General features: G+C 39.3%; 1 protein-coding gene across 1 annotated transcript in view; it reads right to left on the bottom strand.

Moving 5' to 3' along the window:
* Nucleotides 1–22,094, bottom strand: part of PGM5 (phosphoglucomutase 5) — a 221,670-nt gene that overhangs the window by 35,334 nt on the left and 164,242 nt on the right. The gene's annotated exons all lie outside the window — the stretch shown is intronic.

Raw genomic sequence — 22,094 nt, 5'->3', positions numbered from 1 at the left:
GAAGGGTCTTTCCCCCAAATCACCATTAACAGATGTTTAATGAATAATAATAAAAATAATAATTGCAGCTAACATTTTTATAGTACTTGCTACATGCCAGACCTTGTGCTAAGCACTTTACAATTATTATCTCATTTGGCACTTGCAAAAACTCTGGGAGATTTGATGCTTTGATTACCTCCATTTTACAGATGAGGAAACCAAAGCAAATAGAAGTTATGTGACCTACCCAGCCATTTAGAAATTGTGATTAATGAGTTAACCATGTTAGAGTAACTTAATTTGATGTTCAACTCCTCCCCACCACTATTATTATCTCCACTACTGCTTTTACTTTTAGTTAAATTTTATTTTTTTTCAATAAACATCTTGCTTCTCTCACTCCCACCTTCCCCCCGACCATTGAAAAGGAAAGAAAAACAAAATCTCGTGTCTAGTCAAGCAAAAACAAATCCCCACATTGACCATGTCCCACCCCAAAATATTTCTCAGTCTGCTCTCTGATCCCATTGCCTCTCTGTCAGGAGCTGGTTCACACTGGTTCACACTGCAGATCCTCTGGAATCATGGCTAGTCACTGTGTTGGTTAGAGTTCTTAAGACGTCAAGGCTGCTTGTTTCTATGATATTGTTGTAATTATATACATTGTTCTCTTAGTTCTGCTCACTCCACTCTGCATAAGTTCATATAAATCTTTTCAGGTTTCTCTGACATCATCCCCTTCATCATTTCTTACTATACCATAGTATCCCATCACATTCATATAACATTCATAACTTGCTCAGCCATTCCTCAATTGATGAGTAAGTACCCTTCAACTTCCAGTTTTTTCCCTACCTTAAAAATAGCTGCTGTGAATATTATTGTATATATGGGTCCTTGTCTTTATTTTTAAAAATCTCCTTTGGGTTTAGTCTTTGTACCCACTGCCTCCTATTAGGCATTATACCCACTACATCTCATTGTGTCTTTGCTAATTCCCATATTCTGGTGAGATGGAGGGGCACAACTGATCACTAGGTGCCAGAACCTCTGCTGCATTCTCAAAGGGTCACTGGATACCTCTTTAGACCTTTGATCCCCTTTCATTCTTACCCCAAAGTACTAATTAATGGGATGGGACATAATGGCAAAGATATTGTTATTTCACTTTGACCAGTTCTAATTCTGTTTGCTTTGTAAATCCCTGTCATTGTGCTGAGACGTTTCAGTCATGTCTGATTCTTCATGCCCCCATTTTGGGTTCTTCCTAGCAAAGATACTGGAGAGCTTTGCCATTTCCTTTTCCAGATGAAGCTAAGGCAGATAGGGTTAAGTGACTTGTCCAGGGTCCCTGTAGAAGGCTGGATTTGAACTCATGAAGATGAGTCTTGCTGATTCTAAGCCTGGTGCTCTATCCACTGCACCACCTAGTTGCCCCCTTGTAAATCCCTACCTTGAACCAACCTGCTGATGTTACCTGGCTTTGTGACTTCAGGTCACTTCACAACTGTGGGACATCTCTTCTCATTTGTAAAATGAAGAGGATAGAAGAGATGATCTCTAAGGCTTCTCCCTGCTCTTAACTTCTATGAATCTTCTTTTTTGTGATTATAATAATACTTAGAATGTATATTGTCTTTTAAGGTTGAAAAAATACCTTCCAAGGTCATCTCATTTGATCCTCTCAACCCCTGTGAAGTGGGTGTTATCAGACATGTGCAAGGAGCCAGCTCCAGTCAAGCTCTCAAAAGCAAATTGTTAAATTTTCAGCATGAGTATTTATACCTCAGAAATCAGTAAATGCTACAAATCGGGCTTTGATTTACTGTTTTGTTGTTGATTACCTCAACTTCAGAAAATGAGAGAGAAAATATTAATGATGCAGATTATATTTTAAAGGTTCATCTGGTGCACAATTTTTCCACCCTGGTGCTTATTGTTAAATTGTAATTATTAATTATCATTCCCAAATTGTTAAACTGTGATATTGTAAACTGATTGTTAATTAACTGCTTATTGTCATTCCCATTGATGAATGTAAAAATGTGGCTGAGATCAACTGACTTGTCCAAGGTCACATATCTAGAAAATATCTGAGGCAGGATTCAGACTCACTTACGTCCAATACTCTGTCCAATGTACTACCTAGCTGCCTGAGATTCTCTCCATCCTTCTTTTCTCAGATTTCTCCATTAATACCCAACTTTTTCATTGTGACAATCCAATGCCTAGTATGCCTCTCAGTCCCAGTGAATCACTCTCACCTGAAAAACCCCATAGGCATCCTTTCATTCAATTTATTCATGTTATGAATCTATGAATGACTGGTAGCTGAAACCTGGTTGGATTTAGATTGAGTGGGATTTTTTACCTATAAAATGTAGACAAGAACAATTGAACTAACTCATAAGGTTTTGGTAAGGATAAAATGTAAGATGTATTATTCAGCTGTAAGTAAAGAATGGGGACCATCTTCTATCTATACTTTATATTACTTCCCCCACCTCAACCAAGTGTGTCCTCAGTGCAGTCCTTGATAAACTTTTGTGGAACGAATGAACAAAATATTATAACGTGAAAATAATAAAGAGAGAGCATTGTTCACATGTCAGTTGAAACCTATTTGCTTTTCTCTTCTTCCTGGCTTTTTAATAAGAAGAGCTGGCCAAGTCTCTGATGAGAACTGTATTCTAATGGAATTCCTCAAAGAGAGAAAACAATATGGGAAAAGGAACGAGGCCAGGAAAATACAAAGTCTCAGGGGTGAAGGAGTCAATTGCTTTAAAAGAAGACAGCTAACCAAGGGCTGTATATCATGGCAGTTAAGTCCCAGTGTCCTTCATACTGAAGCCTATCGATGATGAAAGAAACTTGGACATTCAGCTTTGGACCCAGAGGAAGCAATGTTCTTACAGGATCCAATCATACAGGACATTTGTTTAGGCCGGGAAAAACTACAGAGGGGAAGGCACACACACAGAGTTGAGAGGGACAGAATCTTGGTGAGAGAATAGATCCAGGTCCCTTAGAGGGACACATGACAATAAAATCAAACACATAAGGGCCCATAATAATAGTTTTAGCAATACTATCGGGTCCACTTTAAAGGTCCATTGTATATACTGAAAGTATACCACAGAGAGCTTTAAGGTTTGGGAAGCATTTTACACACTATCTTATTTGATACTCAAAATAACCCTTTGAAGCAGGTACTATTATTATTGCCATTTTATAGATGAGGAAACAGAGGTACAGAGAGGTTAAATTTCCACTTGTCCACATTCACATAGCTGGTACATGTTTGAGATGGGATTTGAACTCAGTTCTTCCTGATTCCAACTCTCCAATTCCAGTACTTACTATGACACCTATCTCCCTCTACGTCACTAGTTCTTAACCTTGGACCCCTTTACTAATCTGATGGAGTAACACTACTGTGATTACTGCCTATATTCATAATTAAAGGAAATGCTAAATTGAAATTAGAGTGAAAATAAAGATGCAACTTTTTTTTCCTATCCAGGTTCGTGAACCCTCTAAAATATAGCTGTGGACCCTTTGGGGTACCATGGACCAGGTTAAGAACTCCTGATCTATGTGAAACTGACATGTATTATATAAGACAAGGAAACATAAGACTGCGGGTCCACAAAAGCCCAAGCACCAACTGAGGGGACTAGGAAATTTTCCAGTACAAATACATGATTGATATTGTTGAGCACAACTCTACCCTTCCCTCCCCCAATTGATCTGAGCAGGAATTTCAGCCTAGGGTAAAATCCTGATATTTCTCCATTCTTCCCCATCCCCCCACCCCCCTCCACTGGATGTTCCCCATCTCTGCCCATTCGAGGCTCCCTGTCCCTCAGCCTAGGGTAAACTTTGCGGGTGAGGGAAATTCAAATATACACTGACCAATCACTGATTGTAGTTTCAGCTTATGTAACCTGACTATTGGAATCTCTTTAAAAACCGGCACGTTGTCCATGCCAACTCACTGTCTGGTCTGGGTATGTGACCCCGGCAGTCCCGTGGTAATAAAATCCACTTCCAAATTTTACTCTCGGGTGTCTTTTGTCTCGCTCCTTTCAGCTCAACAATATTAATAACAAACTCATGTTTTCATCAGTCCTCCTGCTGAAATCACAGCCACCAGCTGTCTGCATAGGTAATATTACTTGAGGAAGCCAGAAAAGCCACAGTGAACAAATCACTGAACTTTATATATCATTTTAAGACTGACAAAAGCACTTTACAAACAGTTGCTCCACTAGCCTTTATGAGTGTCTACTGTGTGCCAGGGCCCTGATTACTCTGAGTGGTTGGCATTAGCAGTGAAAATTTCTATATCAAGTGTATTCTAGATCATGATGGTCAGTCTTGTCCCTGAAGAAGTAAGAAGAAAACTCATCTGCCTTTTTTTGTTGGAGAGAGAAAGGACTATGGGTGTAGAAGACTGCATGTTCTGTGAAATGCCTGTTTGTGGTTGTTATAGGAATGTAAATTTTTAAGATCTTCCCTGCCCCTAGGTTAAGTGCACCTAGAGCCTGTGGCTGGAAGTTTATTTTTCAGGAGATCCTTTGTGATTGGGCAGTGGGGTCAAGAGGGTTGTTACATTCTCTGAGCCAGGAGAAGGCTATATAAACCCTGATGCTAGACTTTGCTTTGGGGCTCACTTTGAGAAGTGTTCTGTGATTTGACCAGATGAGACTCTGGGCAGCCTTTGAGATCCCCCCCGCTTTGAAAAACCCAGATGTTGATGCTTTCCTCTCTGGTAACTGTGATTTGGTAATGGTTGGACAGTTGGTGGCCTGTCTGCTTGAAATGTTTCTGTCTGTATACTCTGAAGTTCAGGGTGCTGACTTTCCTCTGAACAAGGTAAATGATATATTTGATTGATTAAAGTAAGCTTGTTAACCCATTTTGAGCTGCTTTCCTTTAGAAAAGCAGATCTAAGAACCTGTGTTGGCAGCCACTCTGGGTATACTGGGGTGCTTGCTGCTACAGTCGTATGCATTTTCTGATCATTGTTTTCAATTGGCTGGTGTTCTTGTCACAAGGGAAGATTCAATAGGCAGGTGGGTTGAGGATATATTCAGAAATGGCTGTTTCCTCCCAAAACAAGTATCAATAAAACTTTAAAAGGAATACAAAGGATCATTCAAGTCATTGTTAGAGAAGCTTCTATTTGAATAGATTGTAAGCTCCTCAAAGTCAGAGACAATTTAGTCTTTTCTTTGTCTTGGCAAGACATTCAGTTCAGTTGTTTTTCAGTCATGTCCAGCTCTTTATGACTCTATTTGGGGTTTTCTTAGCAGAGATACTGTAATGGTTTGCCCTTTTTCCTCCTCCACCTCATTTTACAGATGAGGAAACTGAGGCAAACAGGGTAAAGTGACTTGCCCAGGATCACATGGCGAGTTGTGTCTGAGGCCAGATGTGAAATGAGGAAGATGAGTCTTCCTGACTCTAGGCCCGGCACACTATCCACTGTGCTAGCTAACTTCCCAGCACATAGTAGGCACTTTAAAAATGTGTATTAATTTGAATTAAATTGAACTGGACCCTTTTCAATGTTCAGAAGACATTAAACTCATCACAGACTCAAAACATTAGATGCAAATTCCTTATGACCTTCCCTGAAACTTCATATTTTCCCACAGTTTTCTGTTTTAGAATTATAAAGCCATAAACAGTGTTGTCCCATATGTGGACTTCCTGTTAACGAAGCTCTGTCCCCTGAAACATCTGATAAAGTAATTTCTAATGAATATTCTACACATACTCATATACCCCCTCATCTCCAATATCTAGCATGGTACCCTAAATATAGTTGGTGCCCAGCAAATGTTTAATGAGTTAATATGGAACAAAACTCATATATTAATCAGGGCAAGAAGCTGAGCATGTTTCTGGCTCATGAAATTTTGACAGATTTTTTTGTTTTTTGCTTGAAGAATGAAAAACATTTTTATCAGGCAAGAAAGGAGGATTCATGAGCTAAACGAAGTCATTGCTACAATCATAATTGTTTAATTCAGTCCAAAGACAGAACTGGTGTCCATCCCAGAGGGACGGGGTACAAGACACTGAACCATTATGTCATACATGCATACATACATATATATGGGTGTGGGGTGTAGGTGTATATATATACCCATACATGTATAAACATACATGTCATATATTCACATACATGATGTATGTATTTGAAGCAAAAGTAAAATAAGGCAAATTTGGGGATGAGTGGATTGTGAGTGGGAAGTTAGAGATGCAAGTGAATTTAAATCATCTGATTCAGGAGTCCTGAGTCCGTTTTGTATCATGGACCCCCTTTGGCAATCTGGCGAAGTCTATGAATCCCTTCCAAGAACAATGTTTTCTTGCCTACACCCATTAATTGAAGGAAATGCTAAATTTCAGCTTGCAGTTAGTGAAGATAAAGATTTAACTTTTTCCCATCTAAATTAGCACACCCCCTGAAATCTATCTATTGTGGGAAGGTACAAGGGGGGCATTATGAGCCCAGCTTAAGAACCAATCCCCTCATTTTATAGGTGAGGAAACTTGAGACAGATCAGCAACACTGGGGATAAGGGCTGAGCTGTGATTCAAATTCTGGTCTTCTAGAGACAGCTACATATTGAAGTGGGTAGAGTGCTAGACCTGGATTCAGGAAGATGGGTTCAAATTTTGCCTCAGACACTTACTAGCTGTGTGACCCTGGGCAAGTCACTTAATTTCTATTTGCCTCAGTTTCCTCAACTGTAAAATGAGGTTACCTTCCAGGCCTGTTGTGAGGATCAAATGAGATAATTATTTTTAAGGCACTTAACACAATGCCTGGCACATAGTAGGGACTGTATAAATGCTTATTCCCTTTCCTTTGAATCCCAAACCACCACCATTTCCTTGACGGTCTTATTTCATATATTATCTCCCACAGGACATCCCAATAATATGCCTGTAAAATTTGAAGTGAAAAATGTTGCTGTATAACCTGTGAATCATATTTCATATAAGGAAAGCATGCAACCTCTTATGGATATAATCTCAAAGGCTTGGATTAAACTGACATATTCTCCAGTGAAAAGACAGCCCAGCACTATCTGTTCCTCTTGGTTTATATCACAGAATTAAACCATGGGCTCTCTTTCAGAACTTATTTAAAGCAAACCTCTTTAAAAAAAACCCACATTATAAAAATATTTATAGCAGTTTTTTATTTCTGGTGGCAAAAAATTGGAAACTGAAGAGTTGCCCCTCAACTAGGGAATGGCTAAATAAACTATGGTATGTGAATGTGATAGAATACTATTGTGCTATAAGAAATCATGAGGGAATGGTTTCAGAAAAACCTAGAAAGACTTATATAAACAGATGAAAACTCAAGGGAGAAGAACCAGGGGAACAATTTATTCAGTAAAAGCAATATTATGAAGGTAATCAATTTTGAAAGACTTAGTAACTCTGATCAACAAAATGACCAATCACAAATCTAAAGGACTCATGATGAAACATGCAATTCTGCTTCAGTTAGAGAGTTGAACTTGGACTACAGATTGTGATATATGTGTACACACAAACATATATACATGTATACATGTGTAAACATGCACAGATAGATATACATATTTTGGACATGACTAACATAGGAATTTGTTTTTTTATGGGTTTTATTTTTCTTGCCTTCTCGATGGGTAGGAAAAGAGAGAGGGAGAAAGGAGTGAATCGGAATTAAAAATAAAATGAAATTGTATTTTAAATATATATGCATATGTGTATAATTCATGTGTATATATACATGCATGTGTATATATGTATATACATATGCATGTTTATGTGTGTATATATAGAGATGGGGGGGGGGAGAGAGGAAGACAGAGAGAAAGAATGTAAAATGTTTCCAGATTACATCCTGTTTTTTTTTCTACAGCTCAACACTGCAAGGATGTCAAACTTTGACCTGTAAACCTGAATAGAAATCAAAATACCTGCCCCAAAGTTCGTACATCCAGTGCTGGAACCTCAGAGACCACCTTGTCCAACACCCTTATTTTACAGATGAGGAACCTGGGACAGAGGGATTTACCCAAGGACACAGAGATTGCAAGCATTATTGGAATCAGTCAATAAACATTTGTGCCAGGCACCGTTGTTAAATCCTGGGAATACATAAAAAGGCAAAAGACAGCCCCTGTCCTCATATCTTCTATGTTCAGGACCAGTGCTCTTTCCAAGGACCCCCATTGCTGCCTAAGGTCATGATAAGCACTCGTTCAATAGCAACTGCCCCAATATCCAACAACAACTCCTCTCAGGAGCACAAAGTCCAGGAGCCTTGGGGGCGGCTAGGTGGTGCAGTGAGTAAAGCGCTGGCCCTGGAGTCAGGAGGACCCGAGTTCGGTTCTGGCCTCAGACACTTAACACCCACACAAAAAAACTAGCCGTGTGACCTTGGGCAAGTTACTTAACCCTAATTGCCCTCCAAAAGGCAAAAAATAAAATAAAATAAAAAATAAAGTCCAGGAGCCCTCGCTCACATAGAAGCTAAAAATCAAGACCCAATGGGCCACCCATTCCAACTATCCAGCTGGCTCTTGTTTCCTGTTAAAAGAATGCTGACTACATCCGTGTGATGTTTTGGACTCATACCTGCTCCACCCAATCAACAGGGGTAGCTTCCTCTGCTGGTTCCCGTGCTTGTCTCCTGTGTAGTTCTTTTCCTAGTGATAGCTGCCTGACAACGACCCATACAGAAGCATTTGTGTCAGAGAAGGAAATAGCGGCTGATACATTTCCGCAGGCTTTTAGATTTCTGCTCCACCAAGACCACAACTGAGAATATCTTAGATAGCTCCACCACCCAGGGAGCTTAGATGTTGTTCTTTATAACAATAGACTTGGGCAGGGACACCTGACAAGAATTTCTAATTCGCTGGGATTTTAAAGAATTGCATTCTCAAATAATAGTTAAAATAATAATGTGTGTTTACATGGTACTTTAAGGTATACAAGATGTTTTCTGCAAAACAGCTTCAGGGGGTTGGGAGGTTTTAGTATTAATATCCTCATTTTAAATATGAGGAAATTGAGACTCAGGAAGGTTAAGTGATTTGCCTTAGAGATCAAAGCATCTTGGGTTTAGAGCTGGAAGGAGCCTCAGAAATCATCTAGTCCAGCCCCTGATTTTACAGATTAGAAAGCTGAGGCCTGGAAAGGTCATACAAGTTACAGAAGATCACACAGGGGATATATGTCAGAGTCAGTGTCAGAACCCTGGTCCTCTGACTTAAAATCCAACATCATAAGTCTCTATGTTTCTTTTTTTTTTTTTTTATAAAGCAATCAGGGTTAAGTAACTTGCTCAAGGTTACACGGCCAGTTATTTCTGGGTGTGGTGCTAAGTATCTGAGCCCGGATTTGATCCCCAGGTCATCCCAACACTGGAGCCAGTGTTCTTACTCGCTGAGCTACCTGGCCACCCCTAAGCAATTGGGGTTAAGTAACTTGTTTAAGGTTACGTGGCCATGTGTTTCTGGGTGGGTGCTGAGTATCTGAGCCCGGATTTGATCCAGGTCATCCCGACATTGGAGCCGGTGCTCTTACTCACTGTACTACCTGGTTGCCCCAGTCTCTATGTTTCTAACAATAGTGCTGTCTAAAGAATATTAAGCTTCTAAAAATTTACCTGAAGACATTGTAAGACCACCAGTCATCAAAAACAAACGAACAAAACAATACTTAATTGCCTTCCCTAGACTATGTTAAATTAGGCAGGGAAATTAATAAATGTATTACAGAATTTTTTTCCAACTTTGAAGCTCAAAATAAATATTTTGGTTATATTGATTAAGTCTGAATCATACAGGAAATTACATATTATACAGAATTATATAGGTAATGAATTTAAACATGGCACCCTTTTCTTCAAGCAGTCTGTTAATATGCTCTTCTCTATATATGGGACTGGTTGCAGATAACCACTTTCATAATACTCTAAGGTCTGTCTACAGGAAGGTCAATTAGGGTGGATTTATCTAAGCCCCCAAGTCACACTCCTGGGAATGACAAAAGAGATAGGCAAGTTATTATTAGAGCCATAGTCTCTGTCCCTCAGTTCAGTTGATTAGAGTGATAGAGCCAAAGTGGTGGGCTTGTTTTGTAGAGAGAAAAATTCTACTCCATGGTTATGGTCCAGGGGTGAGGAAACTACAGTCTTGAAGTCATATGTGGCCCTCTAAGTCCTCAAGCAGTCCTTTGACTGAATCCAAACTTCATAGAACAAATCCCCTTAATAAAAGATTTGTTCTGTAAAACTTGGACTCAGTCAAAAGGCCACACTCAAGGACCTAGAAGGCCACATGTGGCCTTGAGGTCAAAGGTTGCACAACCCTGGGCTGTTACACTCTGACTCCAGTCAGCTTGTCCTCTGTGAAGCCCTGGTAATCAGGTTAGAATGTGGATAATTCAGTGAAACATATAACTACCATTAGAAAACAATTTAAAGATCATGTTATAAAGATTATGGGGGTAATGACACTTTATTTGCACTCAGGACCAAACACTCCACAACTGGAAATGATGTTAGAGATCATCAAATTCCTAATTTTGAAGATATGTAAACAGAGGCTCAGAGTGGTGAACAGATTTAGTTACACACAAGTTTCCACTGTTCTAAGTAGAATCATCAATATTTGATCTAGGTGGTAGGGGGCCCCTAGGTGTTGCACTAGATAGAGCACCAGCCAAGGAGTCAGGAGGATCTGAATTCAAATTTGACCTTAAATACTTACTAGCTGTGTGTCCCTGGGCAAGTCACTTTACCCTGTTTGCCTCAATTTCTTCATCTGTGAAATGAGTTGGAGAAAGAAATGGCAAACCACTCCAGTCTCTTTGCCAAGAAAACCCCAAATGGGATCATGAAGAATCAGACACGACTAAACAACAGCCCCTGACTCAAAATCTAACATATTCCCCAGTTATACCCTGCTGCCTTTCCAGATGAATCACATCATTAGTTTAGGTGATTTCTATCTATCATGAAAGAAACAGAATAAAAACATAAACTGAAATAGTGCCTGCCCTCAAGGATCTTACATTTTCCTAGAAGTATATATAATGTTCACAGATAAGCAAATACATTTTATATTTAAAATAAGTACAAAATGTTTTTGGTAGGGCATTAACAACAGAGAGAATCAGGAGAAGCTTTCTTGAAGGTGGTCCTTGAGCTGACCCTAGATGTGTGGGTGAGGGGGGAGCATTCCAGAGTGGAGTGATAAAGGTGCAGTGGCAGTAGATTGAGTATTGTATGAAGAGATATGATTGTAGCCACTTTGGCTGGAAGGTGCAGCAAATAAAGGTAGGTGATATGAAATCCATATGGGAAGACAAGTTGGAGCCAGATGGTGGAGGGCTTCAAATACTTAACAGAGGAAATGGGGAGCCATGGAAGATTCTTGAGCAGATGGAAGGAATTTCAGTTTAGCAGCTGTATAGAGAATAAGTTGGAAAGGGGACAGAATGGATACAGGGAGACCAATTAGTAATGTATGGCCCAGTGAGAAGTGATGAGGACCTGAACCAGGGGGATTATGGTAATAAGTAGAGAGGAGACAGATGTAAGGGTTTCTGAGGAGAAAGAATCCACAGAGCTTCTGGATATATCTCACACAGTGCAGAAATAAAGAAAATATTTTTTCTTTAAAAAAAATGCTACTTCTAAAAGCTAACCACATACCAACACAGAACTCAAAATATATTTTTCTCTGAGTTCATTTCCAAAGAAGCAACATGGCAAACTGCACAACATTGAGAAGTAGACCTGGTGTCAGGTAGATGGATCCAAATCCTGCCTCAGACACTTACACATTGTGCTTTGCAAACAGTAGGTGCTTAATAAATGCAAGTTGTCTTGACTTGAATAGCTGCATGACTCTGAGTCAACCTCTCTATACCTCAGTGTCCTCATCCATAAAAAAAGGGAGCCAGACTTGTCTAAATCTCCTTCGAGCTCTAAATGGTTAATATCTTAGGCTGGAAGCAACATCAAAAAATTTAGTTATCCTTCATAAATTAAAGGGGGTACTAATATCCTGACAGTTAACCTGACCTAATTAAATTGGATGTTTTTTCCACGTCAGCCCATTGGCATGCATTTATATGCAGCATAATTTTAAAAAAATTATTTATTGCCTCTAATACCAGTCAAAGTGCTACTTATAAATGACTCTCAGAATTGGTAGAATTTCATGATTTCTGGGCCCTTTCTTGATCAAAGAACCCAAGTGTTAGGAAAATCATGAAAAAGAATCCAAGTTCCTTAAAGCTGCACTCCAGAAATGGTAGGACCTCTCATTTCCGAAGTTTGTATTCAAACTGCTAGACATAGCTGGAAAACAGCACATAGACCCAATACTTATTCAGTTTTCAACAAGTGTATTGAAAGCCTGAATGTTATTTGGATTGACTCAGCCCCTTTCAGTATTATTTACTGCTTTAAACACAATAAAGGAAATCCTTAGATTTATATAGGTGGCAACCAAACCTAGACACCAGGTCTGGAGAGAAGATCGCTAAACTTTTTTTTTTAATTAAAAAATTTTTTGTCTGTTTTTTGGAGGGGGGAAGGCAGGGCAATTGGGGTTAAGTGACTTGCCCAAGGTCACACAGCTAGTAAGTGTTAAGCATCTGAGGCCAGATTGGAACTCAGGTCCTCCTGACTCCAGGGCTGCTACTTTGTTCACTGTGCCACCTAGCCACCCCAAGATCACTAAACTTGATGTGAGAAACCCCGAGTTCAAGTTCAAGCATCACAGATTTAGAGCTGGAAGGAATCTTTCAAGTGTTTTGGTCCAAGCCCTTCATTCTAGTTCTCACATTATCTGTGTGACCCTAAACATGTCACTGAACATCTCTGAGCCCCAGCTGCCCCATCTGTAAAGTAATGATAAACTAGTGCTGCTCTTACCTCTCTAGGTAGTTGTAGAAAGGAAAAAAAAAAACACAAAAACAAAACAAAACTTGCATTCCTTAAAGCGCTTTATGAATAATGCAAACTATTATTATTAATTTTCATGCTCAGAATCCAAGACTGAAGCATCACAAGAGTAAGTGGACTTTGAAAAAGAAAAATTAATGGGAGACATCCTCATTGGGAAAATCTAAGAAGAGATGTTTGTATAATAAACATTGCCTCTTTAAATTGCTTCGACCTCAAGGAAACGGGATCTCTCCAACCATTTTCAATGGCATACATACCTTTATCTTCATAGGATCCAATCCCTATCACCTCTAGGATCAAATATAAAATCCTGTGCTTGGCATTCAAAGCCCTTCATAACCCATCCCTCTCCTTTTCCAATCTCCTTCATATTCTCTAGGATCCAGTGCCACTGGCCTCCTTTCTCTTCTTTATTCCGGATACTCTTCCTCCGGACTCCAGGCATCTTCTCTGACAATCCCCCAGGCCTGTTACGCTCTCCCTCCTTATCTCTCTCTCCCTCCTGGCTTTCCTGATTTTCTTCAAATTCTAGCTAACATTCCATCTTTCACAAGAAACCTTTCCTAGTTCTTCTTAATTCCGGTTCTTTTCCTCTACTCACAATCTCCCAACACATCCTATTTGTAGTTTTTTGTTCAGAGATGTTTGCATGTTGTTTCCCCCATTAGACTTGTAAGTTTCTCAAGAGCAGGGACTATTTTTTGTATCCCCAATACTTAGAACAGTACCTGGAAAATAGCAGGCATTTAATAAATGCGTCTTGACTGGTGTGTGTGTGTGTGTGTGTGTGTGTGTGTTATACACAGGGTGTCCTTAAAATCTGGACACATAGGAAATCTCACTAACTGCATATTTCAAGAAATGAAATGAATGAAATTTTCAACATTTTATTTAATTAGTGTAGCAGAAAGCACCCTAGCATACCCAGGGTGGCTGCCAACACAGGTTCTTAGATCTGCTTTCCTAAAGGAAAGCAATTCAAAATGGGTTAACAATCTTGCTTTAATCAAACATATGTCATTTACCTAGTTCAGCGGGAAAAGGTCAACACCCCAAACTTGAGAGAACACAAACAAAATACAAATAAGCAGAAGTTACAAGCAGAGAGAGAAACAGATCAGCAGACAGGCTTCCAGCTGTCTGACCATTACATCCATACCTAGTCAGTTACCAGAGAGGGAAGCACCAACATCTGGGTTTTCAAAGCACAGTGTGTGTGGGGCAGGAGGGGCTCAACGGCTGCCCAGAGTCTCATCTGGTCAAATCACACAACTCTTCCCAAAGTGAGCCCCCAAACAAAACCTCACATCGGGATTTATATAGCCTTCTCCTGGATCAGAGAATGTCACAGCCCTCTTGACCCATTGCCCAATCACAAAGTATAAACAAGCCTCCCACCACAGGCTCCATGTGACCACACTCACCTTATTAGGGGGCAGAGTATATTTTCAGATCAAGGAAGGTTCTCAGAGTCACTTAAGCCTATCAAAGGGCCTAGAGGCAGGGAAGATCTTAGATTCCCATTCCCATAACATTTAGCATACATGAGATTTCATAAGAAGACATAGGAAAAACATAAGAAATCTAATTAATTAATTAAATTATCTCATTAATATGGAAAATAGTCCTCAATAGCTAATAGCTTTTATTCCATATGAAATTGTAATGGCTAAAATTTATGCTGTTATAGTATAGTATGAAGAGTTTGGATTTGCTTTGTGGCCACTATAATTTTTCAGTGGGGGGGAGGGAGATTAGCCAGAAAATAAAGGGTATCGATAGTTCATATGTCCCTGGTACCACATAACATCATATATTAAATTGTATCATATATTGTATTAATAATATTAAACATAACAAAACATAATAGCAATTATAATTTAATATATGTGTAACACTGGATTTGGAGTCAGAAGATTTGGGTTTTGTAACCTGATATCAAATTAAAGGCAAGTCACTCACCTCTCTGGACCTTACTTCCTCAACTATAATATGAGGTAGGGTTGATCTAAATGATCTCAGGGCAGCTAGATGGCACAGTGAATAGAGCACTGGTCCTGGAGTCAGGAGGACCTTAGTTCAAATCTGACCTTGGACACTTGACACACTTACTAGCTGTGTGACTTTGGGCACATCACTTAACTCCAATTGCCTTTCCTTCCCCCCCCCCCCCGACAACAACAAAGATCTAAATGATCTCTAAGGCTTCTGCCAGCTTTAACATTCTAAGGTATAACACATACTCAATTCTATGTGACCCGACTAACTCAGGCAAATGCCCAGGATCTGACTTCTGCCTCTTAGAGCTTCTGTGGTTTCTTCTTAATCCCTGAATGAGCCCCTGGAGTCCTAAAGGCAGAGAAGGTTATGCTGAATGTTTCCACAGAAGGGGGAAAAAGCTTTATCACCAATACATTTTAACACCATTTTGGATGGAGAAGGATTTCTGCCATATCTCTAGAGACGTGTGTGAAACAGTTTTTTCCACTGTTGGTTTCCTGGCTTGGACAGCAAACCAGATTTAAGAAGAAAAAAAACCCTGAGCTCCCTGAAAACCTTTTTCCTTTTGTGAAACTAAGGGAGGGGTTGACAGAATGTGAATTTGAGTTAACCTACAGGTCACTCAGAGACTAAGAAGGACTCATGATAAAAAGTTGGGTAGGAGTCTGCTTGCTTGTAATAATTTATTATTTGTAAAGGTGTTAGAAGAGGTCATCTCTTTTTCTCTGATGAGCATATTTTAATAGCATTAGGTGTTCAACTTAAAAGAACACACAGTGAAAATTTGGATTAATTGAAATGAGATTATTATTAATAATGATAACAATAATAAATAGTTACTATTTACATAGCACCAGGCACAATACTAAGTGCTTTACAAATATTACCTCAGCTGATATTCATAATTACTCTATTCCCAGAGTGCCATTATTATCCTTATTTTACAAAACAGAAGACTGAGGCAAGCAGAGTTTAAGTGACTTACCCAAGGGCAGTGTATGAGGTTGGATTTGAACTCATGTCTTTCTGAATCTTTCTGAATAGCACTGTATATACTTCACCATATAGCTGTCCGGGAATAGGATACTGAAGCTAAATTATTTTTCTAATAGGGTTACCCTGAAGTTACTTTTTGTATTAAACTTTGCTCCTGAAAATCTTAAATATAGTACCTCACTTTTTTGATTTAATATTTTTAAGTCTTTTTTTCAGTTCTGTCTGAGTCTTCATGATTCCTTTTGGGATTTTCTTGGCAAAGATAGTGGAGTAGTTTGCCATTTCCTTCTCCAGTTCATTTTACAGATGAGGAAAAATTAAGCAAACAGGGTTAAGAGACTTGCCCAGGGTCACACAGCTAATGTCTGAGGTTGCATTTGAACTCAGGTCTTCCTGACTCCAGGCCCAGCACTCTATCCACTGCTCCACCTAGCTGCCCCAGAAAATACAGGGAAGCCAACTCAATGTTCATAGTATCCTTAAAGATTTAAAGTTATATAATCCATATAATCCAGAAACCATATAATCCAAACTCTTTTTTTCAGGTTCACTAAATTTATTTTAAAAATCACAAAATGTTTCTTTAAAAAAAATTTTGTTTTTTTTTTTTTTGGAGGGGGGAAGGCAGGGCAATTGGGGGTTAAGTGACTTGCCCAAGGTCACATGACTAGTAGGTGTGTCAAGTGTCTGAAGTCAGATTTAAACTCAGGTCCTCCTGACTCCAGGGCTGGTGCTCTATTCACTGTGCCACCTAGCCACCCCTACAAAATGCTTCTTACAAAAAATCATTTCATTCTATACACTACTCTGAATGGATGCCAGGGACATGTGAACTTTTGATACTCTTTCTCCTCTGGTTTACCTCCTCCCGAGAAAAATTACAGTGACCACAAAGCAAACCCAAACTCTTCAATTTTACAGAAAAGAAAAATGAGGTCCAGAGATGTTAAGTGACTTTTCCCCATTCTCACTGTATATTAGCTAAACAGGTCTCAGTTAGATCTGGAATGCAGATCTCACTACAATTTAATCCTCCAACAAGCATATACTCTGTGAGTGGCTTTTGCAGCAACATAAATCTTGTCCTCAGGAAAATAGAAACCCTCACAAATACCCCCAACTCCCCACAACAAAGCCACAGAAGAAGAATGCTGTAAGTTCCGATGCAATGGGTGGCACCTGTATTGCTCCTCTAGTCTATGAAAATGCATTGTGGGATAGTGGGAAGAGGCCTGGACTTGCCTTCAGAGAACATGAACTAAAATCCCATCTCTGACGTTTACTGACTGTGTGACTCTGGCCAAGTCACTTAACCTCTATACCTAAATTCTCTATGGCCCAACTGACTCAGGTTGATTTGAATTCTGTGTTTGATGCTTCTACGGTTATCTTCCTCTACAGATATGTTTCCTTATCTGTAAAATAAGGGGGTTGGATGCAATGGCCTCAAAGATTCCTTCAAATGCTAACTCTATGATCATGTTAACTCTCTTCAAATATCTATGGCACCTCCTTGGCAAGTTCTTCTGACCCAAGATATTCCAACCCCATTCCTACTCTTCATTCCTATGTAGGCATACAGAGATGGCATATGAATGAATAATGCTGAAGTTGGAGTTAAGAAGACTGAAGGTCAAATTGGGCTTAAGACACTAGCTGTGAGACCTTAAGCAAGTCACTGAACCTCTCTTGGCTTCAGTTTCCTCATTTGTAAAAGTAAGGTGATAATATCACCTACCTCAGGGTCATTGTGAGGATCAAATAAGATAATAATGTATGTAAAGTGTTTTGTGAATCTGAAAGCACTATATAAATACTTTCATCATCATCATCATCATCATCATCATCATCATTATATGGTTCCCCTAAATACTCTGGTAGAGGTGCTTCTAAAATCAAATGCCACTCCATTGACCCGTGAGACCAGGGACTGTCAGAGTAGCCTAGAAGAATCTACTAAGTTCTTTACAAGGCACTGCTGCTGCCCTCTTCCATCCCTATACTCAGTAACACACACACATACACACACACATACACACACACACACACACACACACACACACCCCACACAGGATCACATTAATACACCTTTGGGGATTAAAAGGATGAAAGCACCACTCTAGCACACTGGATAGGTCCTCTATAGAAGACTTAACAAGAGACATAAATTGGAATCATATCAAATGCAAAGGCACAGTGAGGTTGTGATCAGCCTGCTTTCCTTTAATCTTTCTTCATTTGATAGGATGCCTATTTGTCATCCTTTGGCATCAGTATTTTACTTTTTGAAAACTTTGTGCAAGTATATACAAAATTTAGCACATTAATTCCAAAAGCTGTCCTCCTTCTAAACCTCCTTCTGACATGTTCCCTTTCTCACATTAGCATTACAGTACACCCTATTTCCATTTTAAAATATAAATATAATCCATGACACATTATGATTTCTCAGTTTATATGAAATACTAGCAAAGGATTATGTGCAAAGCAAGCACTCAGTTATCTGTAGGACAAATGAATAACCCTATTTCAAAAAAATACATCAGGGCAACTAAGTGGCACCATGAAGAGAGCATCAGAGTCAGGAGGAAATGAGTTCAAATCCTACCTCAGACATTGGACACACTTACTAACTGTGTAACCTTGGGCAATTCACTTAACCCCAATTGCCCAGCCTTCCCCCCTCCAAAAAGACAAAAAAAAAATACATCCAAGTGTATTATTGCTGCCTCTTATTATGTATACCCATGTACACAAACTCACAGGCATCATATACTTAAGTGTCTCAGTGGACATGCGAACTCATCGATGTGGATACTCTTTTAGCAATGAAGATCACAAACCATCTATACCTTCTCTTCCTGTGAGATTCTTGTCCATGTTACTTCATAAATCCTCTGTAATCAGGTCACTGCATGGCAGACCTGCCTTCCTTTCAGCATTCTGTGTATATTCCCACTGTCCAACTTGACATTGTTGCTGTTTAGTTGTTTTTCAGTCACATCTCATTTTTCATTTGGAGTTTTCTTGGCAAAGTAGTTTGCCATTTCCTTCTCCAGCTCATTTTACAGATGAGGAAACTGAGGCAAAGAGGGTGAAGTGACTTGCCAAGGGTCATAAAGCTACTAAGTGTCTGAGGTCAGATTTGAATCCAGGAAGATGAGTCTTTGGACTCCAAGTTTGGCACTCTATGCTCTGTGCTATTGAGGCTTCACCAATTGACCTACTTTTTAAATTTTGGTTTGGCTTTGTTAAGTACAGACTAAATTTAATATATTAGTTCAATCAAATAAACATTTGTTAAGCACCTACTATGTGCCAGACCCTGAGCTAAGAACTGTTCTAAAAGTTGTCCTGCCTATTTCCCTCTAAAAATGCCTTGTGGTTCTTTTATTTTTAAATACTCTCCCAATATGCTTTCTTCTTTTATTTCTTTCTTTCTTCCTTTCTACTTTCTTTCCCCCTTTCTCTTCTTTCCCATCATCTTTTCCTTTCCCTTGGTTCATTCCTTTCTTTCTTCTTTCCTGGTAATTATTGTGTTCTCCCTCTCAATTCTCCCATCCCCAAAAGACTTTAAAATTTTAAGTTTTTCTAGCCCTTTATTAAGGTTTACAAAATCTTTCATCAGTGAACTAAAACCATATATTTGAGAAATTCTATTAGGGTCCTACTTCTCTCTCCAAAGAGAAGTTCTAAAAACTCTCTTGTAACAAATAGGAGGTCATGCAAAAATTATGTAAATATTGACAATTTCTGAAAATGTATGTCTTATTCTGCACCTCTGGTCAATCACCTTGGTCATCAACCCTCTGCCTCTGTAGTCATGGTTAGTCACTACATACATGGATTCTTAAATCTTTCCAAATTGTTTTTCTTTACAATATTGGAATCATTGAATAAATTGTCCCACTGGTTCTGTTCACTTCATCAGTCCATACAAATCCCACCCCTTTTTCCACTCATATATCTCCTTTTCTGCCACACACAAGTTCATTGTAGTTCAACATGCATCTCTTGGGAGCCTAATTTTGGCCATTTTTTGATATGATTTTAAATGGGAAATGCTAATTTTAAAACCATTTCTATATGAACAAGGCTCCATACTGCTTACATGAGGTATCTTTCCTCTCATACGAGATTTTGATTTACTAGTGTAAGTATTTTGTAAACCTTATAGGGCTAGAGAACTTTAGCTGTGATGATGACAGTGTAAACTTGAAAATCTCCCTCTGAATTCTACCAGTGAACCATATGGAATAACCAAGGGTATAAGAATAATCCCACCATGGAAATGACAATAAATGATAATTTGCCTCTTTCTGGATCTGTGATTTCACTGCTTTAGGGAACTCTTGGTAAGGAACTTCTTCTATCAATGCTTTCTAATAGAGTTGCTTAATTAACTGAGAAGTTAGGTAGTGCCCAGGATTACACAAGCAATATATATCATGGGTGGGACTTAAACCCAGACCTTTTAGACTTCACCCCTCCCCCATTTCTTATCATTTTCAATTAAAATAAACAAAGAAAAATGTTCCCCCATACTTGAGAAAACTAAATAATCGATAAACCCAGCCATACTGTGGCTATGCTGTAGCCCAACTACATTATCTAATAATGATGTCATTTAGTCCTTGAGTTTTTAAAAAATGAACCATCTTCTTTGCTTCATTCTTGGGTCTGCCCCAAAAACCAGGCTCTGGTAGCACTTATCTCCTTATGGCTGTGTTTGATCTCACACCAAAGAGCTTAGCCATCCTGAAAACATATTCCACATGTAAGTTACACTAAGGAAAGTAAAAAAAATCAATAAATGTCCCAGTGTAAAAATGGAAATGGATTTTCAATAAGTTCTGTTGGTCATGAAGAAAGAGGGTGGGGGTGGTTATGGAATAAATGAGAGAATCAGTTTCAGCTCTACTGAAGCAATTAGTCTGACACAAAACAGCTAAAGAAAACAGAAGAAAAATGCAGTGAAATGTCAAGGCATCAAATGATGCCTCATTTTTTTAATATTGGACCTATGATTTCATTGGTGTAAGGAATTTCCAGTTATGAAACTCTCTCTTACAATGCAAATGAGCAACTGTTTTTTAACTCATAGTCTTAGAGTTACTGAGAGCACTGTAAGTCTAAATAACTTGCCCTGGATCTCAGTAAGTATAAGAGATAAGATTAGAACCCATGTCTTCCTGACTTAGGATCAGGCTTTTTATCCATTATGTCATGCTGCTTTTTTTTTTTAAAGCAATCGGGGTTAAGTAACTTGCTCAAAGTTACACGGCCAGTTATTTCTGGGTGTGGTGCTAAGTATCTGAGCCCAGGATTCGATCCAGGTCATCCCGACACTGGAGCTGGTGCTCTTACTCACTGAGCCACCTGGCCGCCCCTAAGCAATTGGGGTTAAGTAACTTGCTCAAGGTTACACGGCCAGTTATTTCTGGGTGTGGTGCTAAGTATCTGAGCCCAGGATTCGATCCAGGTCATCCTGACACTGGAGCTGGTGCTCTCACTCACTGTGCTACCTGGCTGCCCCAAAATTTTCTTTTTTTTTTTTTATAAGCAATTGGGGTTAAGTAGCTTGCTTAAGGTTACACGGCCAGTTATTTCTGGGGGTGGTGCTGAGTATCTGAGCCCGGTTTCGATCCCCAGGTCATCCCAACACTGGGAGCTGGTGCTCTTACTCACTGAGCCACCTGGCCGCCCCTGTCATGCTGCTTTTTTACATTATCCTATAAGAGAATTTTTGTTCAAGTCTATATATTGGACACTTTCATAAAAATAAAATTTAGATTCCCAAATCAAGAAAAAAAATCTCCATTGATATTAATCCCTGACAGTCCCAAAGATGGTAGAGTAGAGGCAACAACCCATTTGAACTCTCCCAACACTCCCTTCTAAATAACTCTAAAATAATGCACCAAAATGAAGTCTGGAGAGGCATAGACAAGAAAAGGTCAGGGTGGGACATTTTTTCAGCCCAAGACAATGTATGAGGTTGGAAGGAGAGGTCTGTGACACCAGGGTGAGGGTTGGCCCAGAGCACATGTGTTGGCAACACTAGCCACGGAGGTGACTGTGACAGCAGCAACAGCTTTGGGAGCTCTCA

This window comes from Petaurus breviceps, unplaced genomic scaffold (assembly GCF_028583685.1).
Source record: "Petaurus breviceps papuanus isolate PSGF00001 unplaced genomic scaffold, PetGlider_PUasm1.0 118, whole genome shotgun sequence".
Classification (NCBI taxonomy): Eukaryota; Metazoa; Chordata; class Mammalia; order Diprotodontia; family Petauridae; genus Petaurus; species Petaurus breviceps.
Note: the sequence above shows the minus strand (reverse complement) of the source record. Positions and strands in the feature narration are given on the sequence as shown.